This window comes from Lytechinus pictus, chromosome 2 (genome assembly GCF_037042905.1).
Source record: "Lytechinus pictus isolate F3 Inbred chromosome 2, Lp3.0, whole genome shotgun sequence".
NCBI lineage: Eukaryota > Metazoa > Echinodermata > Echinoidea > Temnopleuroida > Toxopneustidae > Lytechinus > Lytechinus pictus.
In genome coordinates this window covers 2,856,124-2,865,942 of record NC_087246.1, presented here as the reverse complement: position 1 = coordinate 2,865,942, position 9,819 = coordinate 2,856,124, and positions in this window count along the sequence as shown.

Sequence of the window (9,819 nt, the reverse complement as noted above, 5' to 3'; positions counted from 1 at the left end):
GCCTTTTTTTCAAAATGAAATATCTTTTCTGAAGTAACACAAACAGACAAATAAAACACAAAATTTTGACTTACGATTCGCGTTATTGTTTGAGAAGACACCCATCCTTTTCATGTTTACACAAAGTGCTTAGAATGACCAGTTTTAGGTCGGAATATCAACAATAAATTTTCAGCTCGTGCTTCTCGTTAGCATTTTTCGGTAGGTGAACATTCATTTATGTGTCACCAACAGACAGGCGCGTAGCCAGGGAGGGCGGTGGGGGCGGTCGCAAAACGTCCCCAAAAAGAAAAAAAAGAAGAGAAAAAAGAGAGGAGAAAATAAAGGAAAAGCGAAGGAAGGAAATGGATGAAACTAGCTTTGTTGGTTTTTCTTTTTATTATTTTTTCTCAAAAAAGAAACTCCTTCACTCTTGCTTTAAATTTATATATATGAATTTTGCTTCCGCGCTGCGCGCGGTTAAATGGCAATATTGCAGTTCTCCTTTGTTTCCCTAACCATTTCTCTAACCCTGTTTTCCACCTCAGGTATATGTGTTTCTTGCCAGTTTAAGTTCAAATATATACATTATAGGGCATGAAATTAGAGTAAGGATAGCCTGATGAAGTTATTTTTTTTTTATTGATCGCGGTCGGGTCGGCTCCGGGCGGGTAAAATCTTTATATCAATTTAATTCTGCCGTCACCTCCATCATGTCCATAGGCAACTTCTCCCGCTTTTCAGCTCATTACTAAACAACATACAAGTGTAATTTGGGGGCAAACAGGTTCCTAATTCAAATAGAGGAAGGTACAAAATTCGTGTCGTATTAAATAAAAAAGTACAGTATTTTTTTAAATCAAATTCTACTAAACTTCATGTAATTTCCCTGCACATTTATTTCCTGTCCTGTTTTGCGCCCTCAGTTTGAAATTTTGAATGACACTTAAATTTCTTTATCATTCAAAATAAAGCGCATCAGGATAAGTCAAAGAAATTATACATCATCTGTTATATAATTTCAATAAATCACAGAAGTTTCAACTTTTTGCACACTCTTTTCCTTGTAATGAAATTCAATAATCTTCGGGGAAAAACAATTAAATTAAGCCGATGGGGGTATAGAGATATCTGCATTTGATGAAACGTCCGCCCTTTGAAAGTTCAGAGTTTCATTGCTCTGCGCGGGGAGGAATGTCTTCCTCCCGGCATATATATCATCTTCTCCTATTGTGCACTGTCGCTAAATTGTTTGTAATCAAATCTGATCTTTCCAAGGGAAGAATTCAATATAACTTAGAGAATACCCTTTCTCGGGACCCTTTTCTTTGCAAAAAAAAAAAATAAAACCCTTCAGCTTCCGCGCTTCGCGGGGGGTTAATATTATTTTAATTTCCTCCATTTTATCCCTTTTTTGTGCGTTCACAATCACTTTTGAAAACAAGGTTCAAAATCACAATATCGTCAAATGAATTGGGGCTGATATAGGTACTAGAGACAAGAGAAACGGCTCCTTTTCATTTAAATTTATGAAACACCGAAAGCTTCGCGCTTCGCAACGGGAGGGGGAAACTCCCTCTACCTGCACCCACCCCATAGGGAGCGCGCTCTGTAAGTGTTGGCACGCTTCGCGTGCATTTACCGCCCCCTCCAAAATGCCAACAGAAGCCATCAACAGATGCCTTTTCAGGCCTTTTTCGTAATAATAAAAACCTCTCTGAAATTTTGATTTTTATGTCTAAATATAAAGGCCTATACATGAAAATATGAAGAAAAAATTTTATCTTATACGCCTATGTTGACACAGGCCTTTTTTTTAAAGAATGAAACTAAGATGTACTTTAAAACTAAAGTCTTTAGTTTAGGCGTTGGGACTACCCCTGTAAAAACCAACAACCAAAATCAACTTTAAGTGGCCGATCGGGGATATTGTGGATAATTTTTCCCCTGCCTGCTCCCCCCCCCCCATCGGCAAAAGCTTTCGCAAAAGCTACATCCCGCCTTTGCATAATTTATGTTCTCTTAAAGCGATAAAAAGTGTCGCCACGGTCACTATTAAAAAAAAAAAACTTCAAGGGAAAGGATGCCCTACAGGGGCGGCGATCCTGGAGGGGGGCACAGTGCCCCTCCCCTACTTTCTGAAGCACTGAAAAGTGCCCTTTTTTACGCAATAAAAATGCCCCCCTCCCGAAATTGTACTGTGTCCCTTTCACCTGAGAAGGACCCATTTTATTTGTGATCAGTGTCCCCTTGCCCTCTTGTAAGTGCCCTTTCTCTTGCCCCCTCCTCAAAATTTTCACGACCAGGAAAAAAAAGAGACAAGGAAAGAGAGAAGCAGGGTGAAATATGATATTTGTTTAATATTAGTTGTCAAAATCTATCACAAAATTTGATTTTTTAATAAAAACGTCAAAATATTTGCTCGCTCGCTCCGCTCGCTCACAGCTTCTTATTAATTTACGTGATATGACATATCTAGCCCCCTCAAAATTTGCCCCATTACGCCACTGTAGATAAGTGATTTTTCATTTGTTTTAAGATAGTGCCCTTTTCCCTGTGCCCCCCACTTTCAACTTCGCTCCGCCGCCCATGATGCCCTATATAACAGTAATTAGGGCCAAATTAATTTGACCACAAAGCGAGTTTTATATCTTTCAATTTCAAAATTAAAAAACCGCTCGCTCCCGAAACTCGAACTAAATATATATTTAATCAATCAGAAATATCTTCAAAAAGGTTTTCCTCAAGCAAATTACCCCGAAACGCACAACTACTTCACGCAGAAACGCAATCTAATGTGGAAAATGCATGTTTGCACAATTCAATTAAAATGCCCATTTTGACACGTAAGTGTCCTTTTTTGGCTCCCCCGACGAATACGTTCCACCGCTCCCGAGACCACATGCATTCACACCATGTGGGACCTAGTTGATTTCGCATTTAGAATTTAGAAAAGCCATCTGGGCAGTGGCGTACCTGGGATTTTTCACAGGGGGGGGGGGGGCAAAACCTAGAGATGAAAAGTTATGATATGCGTTTGAAAAAGAAATATTTTAAGCCGAGGAATTTTTGTTGGAATTCTTGAATAGAATAAGTAGACCCTATATCATTAATCAAAAGTTGGCACGAATATTCACCCTTGATTTCTTGAGTAAAAAACATGCAAGATTCATTTTCTAAAATAATGAGTTGGAAATTGCATTACAATGGTAAGAGCATAGGACGGTGGTATATCACCTTGAGTGGTATTCTTTTTCTTCGCCTTGCAAGATTGCCTTTTCTGTATACAATTTTTTGTTTTGCCTAGTTCTGCTCATTTTTGTTTTCCTTTTCTTTATTTGCGCCCCCTGAAAGTAGCGCCCGGGGCACCTGCCCCCTTGCCCCTCCCTAGCCTGATACGCCACTGTAAAAAGTAGGGTAGAGACTTTTGGGCCCGTCGTCATGGTCGTAAAACTCTGTCCTGCAATGCAAATTGTGTGACATGAGATTTTTTTTTTTTTCGCATCTGGAACGGAAACATTCAATCTGCGTTTCGTGTGCAAAATTCTGGTTGCTACTATGGTAACAGCGATATATCCGATTTAGGACGACTTTCCAAAGCCACATTTGGTTCCTCCCAGAGCTCGAGAGGCCGCCCGGGGGCCCACTTCCATTGAAGAGTGGATACCATGCGCGACCACGCGTAAAAAGGGAAAGAGTGGGCAAGTACGTTACGCATAGGCCTATGTAACGTTATAAGGGTGTAAAAAAACGATGTTTAAAATACTGAAAAGGAGGATATGTTTTCAATACTTGTAGGGTTTTACAAGCTTAATACTTGTTAAGAGATGCATTTTCATAATCTGGAAAGGCCTTGCTTCCCTTGTTAAGGGTGCTTTCCGAAACCGCATGGTCGTGCCTGGTCAGGCGCGGATCCAAGATTTCGTGGGGAGGGGGGGGGGGGGGCCCAAATTTGACCTGATTTTTGGCGCCCATGTGTACTTTTCGAAAAATGGCGCCCCCTCCCTCCCGGCCAGGCTAACTTAAATGCAGAGGCGGAAATCTCTCCCAAAAGGTAGGGGGGACACAGGGGCGGATCCAGCCTTCGCCAATAGGGGGGGGGGGGGGGAATTTGTGTCAGCCATATTTTCCCCGATCGGCAGCTCGAAGATGATTTTTGTTTGTTTCTTTGAAGGGGTAGTCCTCATTAGTCACTTCTTAGCTTTATTCTTATAAATTAATATATAATATCATAATCCTTATTTATATGATGCGAGCGCGAAGCGCGAGCTAATTTTTTTGGCAATTTTATGTATTTTTCCCAAAATTTGAACTGATTCTGGGCAATGTTTGTTATCCTGAAAAAGATGCGTATACAACTTAATAATTACTACAAACGCAAAGCGCGAGCAGAAATGAACTGATGGAAAAGATACCTGTTAAAGTAGCATTTAAAAATCAAATAATGTGAGCGCGAAGCGCGAGCTGAATTCTTTTTATATTTTCACCTAAAGAATGGAAATTCTAAGCACTTTTTGTAACTCAAGCAGAATAGGTATATAAGTAAACAATTAATGCGAGCGCGAAGCGCGAGCGGAAAATTTCGAGATTTAGTCCTATAATATTTACTGAACGAAACACTCTATTCATGTTTTGTAAATCCTGAAAAGGATGAGTATTAATAATGCGAGCGCAAAGCGCGAGCAGAAAATGTTTATATACGTTTTGAACTGGTACCTGTTGAAAGGGTACCTGTTAAGGACTGCTTGCACTTAGCCATGAAGGCGTTACATATTTCAACAATGAAAAAATGCGAGCTGAAAATGTTTGAACTTTCTAAAGAAAGAATGGAAAATTTTAATCAGTTTTTGTAATCGTGAACAGGATAGCTATATAATTTATCGATTGATGCGAGCGCGAAGCGCGAACAGATTTTTTTTTCTCGAGATTTAGACCTAAAAATGGGCCACTCTGTTCATGTTTTGCAAATCATCAAAAGGATGAGTAATATGGGGTCTTCCTACATTAATAATGCGAGCACAAAGCGCGAGCAGAAAATTTTTGATATTGTGCATCTGAAACTGGATAATGATTTAAATTAGAGAACAAGTTGAGTATCTGAATAAACATGCGCGAGCGTGTTTCATATTTAGACCTAGAATGTAGGCATTCTAAATACAACTTTAATCATGAAAATCATGAAACTTTGATATTCCGATTTAAAAAAAGAGTCAATTTCAGCTTTATATTTCATGCACTTTGTAGAAAAATTGTAAGGTGGATATGGATCGCACTTAAAAAAGAGCTGATATTATTATTACTTTGAGTTGTGAAATAGGGCCGGGACATCCTTACGACATGTCATCATATTAAAATGATGACTATCCTCCTATTCCTCTTGCTAAGCGCGAGATGAAACAAAAGGGACAATTTAATTATTAAATTAATATATTTATTAATGCCTAATGAGGGCGCGAAATCTGATGATATCATGGCATAAAAACTGGACATTTCACTTTTGTGATTATGAATAGGATGCATCAGGTAATATATTTTTAACCATTAATGCGAGCGCAAATCGCGAGCTTAAATTTTTGATAAACTGTCATGAAAATGGGATTTTAAGTAGTTTGTTGTATAATCAATATTGAAACATTTATATAACTCGCCAATCAAAATGCGAGCGTGCAGCGCGCTAGCTGATACGTCTTGACAATCAGACCTGAAAACTTTATGGAATACACGAAAATAATTAGTACCTGATAAATCAAAATTTGCGAGCGCGCAGCGCAAGCAGCAAATGTTAACATTCAGACCATAAAACTAACATTTTTACAGAGCACTTTTTAAAAACCAATTTGTAAATTACACAAAATAATGAAAGTTCGATTTCCGAGGTGAAATATGTTTCATGTATATTGTATATGTATATTGACTTCCAAACTTTTTTTTTTCTTTCAATCTTTATTGATCAAAAAATAAATCACAGTACAAATCAACAAGCTATTTACATGATTAAACAGAGCAGCACTTACGTACATGTAGGTATATACTTGTCAAGACAGATACATAAAACAAATTAGATATCAAATCTCCACTTTTTAAAATGTACAGGTAATTTACCATTTTTCTTCGCCAAAATATATTCAATATCCTTAATACCTTTGATACGAGCTTTGAATTCCACAATATTGGGGTTTTTGTTATTAAATTTACAAAAGTGAACATAGTATTTGAAAGCAAGGAAAATGAATGTTAGAAAATTATTACCTTGAATACCAAAAACCTTTACAAAGGGGGAAAGGATAATATTCGAATGTTGTTTTTGGTTTATTATAGATAAAAGATCATCCCATACAATGTTAACCACCGGACAATCACAAAATATATGTACAATTGTTTCAGGGTCTCTTTTACAGAATGAACAGTTTGGGGAATCTTTTCTCTTGATTTTAAATAAAAATGCATTAAGGGCAATTGTCTTATGAAACACCTTGAAATAAAATGATCTGAGGCGGCTATCAATAGTACTCTTAAAATTCAGCATATGTATTTTCTCCCATCTACTTTGTCGTTAGAAGGGCACGACTCTTCCCAAAAGGAAATACAATTATCTGGGAGACATTGATCGAAAAATATCGAGTATGCATAACTGCTAACTTTCCTTTTCTCTAATAATTTATCTACAACTTCGGAATGGATATCTAAATCTGGATTATTATGCCAATTTAACCATGGACCAGGAATATTTTGTAATAGAAAATTATATTTTCTTCTATCTTTTGCTGAAATTTCAAAGTCGAGAACTAACTCTTCAAATAACTTGTAACCTGGATGGGGTGGATTAAAGAGGTCACTTATAAAAACTATGCCCTTATTAAACCAATTTTCATAAAAGAAAAATTGTTTAGATTTGGATCTGTCATTTCTATTAAACCAAATACAATGTGAATAACCCAAATACAAATAATCATAACCAAACTCTTTTCTGGAAGCTTTATCTCTAAACAAGTACCAGGTCCGGATTGAGTCTGCAAGTAGGGAACAATTTAAATTATTCAAAATTTGTTCAGGTGCATGGGCCTTCCACAAAATGTCCCACATTGCATTAAATTTGTCTAAAAAGGAAACTTCAATTAATTTCCATCCACTATTGTAATTATCATTTAACAAAAATTTTACCCAAATCATTTTCTGAGCCAATGAAAATGTATAGGGATCAACCATCTTGAGCCCACAGGCAGAAAAGTCATTACAAAAATATTTCCTCTTTACTCTGTCCTTGCCTCCATTCCAAATAAATCTGTAAAATAAAGTATTTAGATCTTTAAAAATTTTGCTTGGAATTTTAATACACAAAACAGATAGTAAATACAGCAACTGAGGCATTAATAAAGTTTTAATAACACAGATTTTTCCAACAAAAGACAAATTTCTTGAGCGCCAACAATTCAATATATTCTCTATCTGCCTCAGTTTAGGAACATAGTTAAGGCTATACAGTGAATTAAAATTCAACGAGAATTGAATACCCAATGTTTTGAAAGAATTATCTCTCCATGTTAGACCTCTTTCAGCAAATGGGAAATCTTGACAACCTTTTTCCCTTCCTATCCAGATAGCTTCTGACTTAGATAAGTTAAGCCTACACCCTGAACTACTAGCAAATTTATCAAGCACTTGAAATGTTATATTAAAAGATTCCAAGGAACCATCCAAAAAAACAAGTTGAATCATCCGCCATCAATGAAATTTTCACTTCTTCATTTTGGATTGGAATACCTTTGATAATGTCATTTTGTATTGACTTCCAAACTTGATATTCGAACTCCATATTGAACAAGATATGAAAATCACCTAACAGGCAATGCGAGCGCGAGCGAAAATTTTATATTGTGGCACGAAAGATTCTTTTTATTTTCCAAGTCTTCCCCTCATCTTAGTTTATGCTCTCGTCGTCCTTCTTTTCTTTTTCTCCTCTCTTTTCCCTCCTTTTTCCTTCTTTCTTTCCCTTTTTTCTTTTTTGCTCCGCCAAGAGGGGGGGGGGGGGGGCGGACCCCTCGATCCGCCTAGTGGTACAAGGGGCGGGAAAATTTGACAAGCAAAAAAAAGGTTATCATCGCCAAAGTAAGGTCATCTCGTCCCAAATACATGTTTTATTTCGATTTAGAATGATCCCACTGGGCAATTTGTTACCGATTACCAATTTTACCGGTTATTACCGGTAATATCACCCGGAAATTTGAATAACACCAAATATTACCGTTATTACCATGTTATTACCGAAATTATAATTCCTGTTGATACCTGTTACTGTTATCACCCTGATGAAACCTACATTTAGCTAGTTACAGCAGGGTGATGAGGGGTAATAAGGGTAATGTTGAATGACTTTGATTGGTTATAACATTGCAAACTTTAGTAATAAGAGCAATCTTACAGCAATCCCAGCGAAATTTTCAAAGTCCAAAAAATTACTGTTATCACCCTGATGAAACCAACATTTTACCCAGTTACAAACAGGTTGATAAGGGGTAATGGGTAATGTTGAAACGCTTCCATTCCCAGAAAGCAAAGTATCTGGATCACATACGGTTCTTATCTGGGATATCTGGGTCCCATATGGGCCCACATGGAACCCAGATGAAAACATATACTTGAACCCACATGGTGCCCAGATAGGACTCAGATGGAAACGAGACCTCCAACCCATGCGGAACCCATTAATATTGGGTAAATGGAGTAATATCAGATGGTAATATCAGGAAAATGCTGGGAATATTAGTTACTCATGAATATTCATTACTACAATAAATGGCCAAAATTTTAGCTAATATAGCTGTAATAATGAATGTGTTTATGTTTATGCAATTATTCCACCCAGAAAATTTTCAGAAAAATGTGTAGTTTATATATCATATTAGTCATAATCATGACATTAATTTTAGAAAAATGTTTTAGGGTTGAATAATTGTTAACCATAATTTGTCAAGTGTTGTAAACTCGCTCAATATATAGAAGTAAATGACAGGGTTTGGTGGATAGGTGTAGGATAGGATTAGGATTAGGATGTAGGATTTTAGGATAGGATAAGATGATATGGCATAGAGTATGGAGTTGTAAAAATGTGCTTCAATGACCCTAATGACACTAATTGTTTTTTTAATGAGCCGACATTAATTGGGTAATATTGGGTAAACAGAGTAATATGAGGTGGTGATATCATTAAAATGCTGGAAATAGTAGTTACATCATACTGAGAAATATTGGGTAAATGGAGTAATATCAGGTCCAGGTAATAAGAGGGAAGGATTGGTCTACTATTTCCCTGTTATTACCCACTGTTGTTACCGTAGTAATATCCATGTTATTACCTGTTACAACCCGGGTAATGTCAGGTAAAATGCCCAGTGGGATGTATTTCTTACCGTCATAAAAGACAAAAAAATAGTAGGAGGGACATTTGATATTGTGTCCCCCCTACTATTTTGAGCAGGGGGGACACGTCCCCCCTGGGATTTCCGCCGATGCTTAAATGTAACTTAAATGCCTTAAATGTATTTTGAATTATCTTATTACATAATCACATTTAAAAAAAGGCAATTAAAGACCACTTTTTTAACGTGTTCTTGAAAAAAAAATCCATGAATATACAGTGCGTCCCAGAAAAAACGAAACCGAGATTTAGCGATGATTTATCATAACTTAATCAAAAATAAAATAGACAAAATTGACCTACCAATGTAAAGCTTAGAATCTCCTCTTTCATCTGATATTACTTAGATTATTCCTCATTCACGCATGAGTGAGCAAAAACAATTTGAAGGAAGGATACCAAAAACTCATTTGGCGGGGGTATAT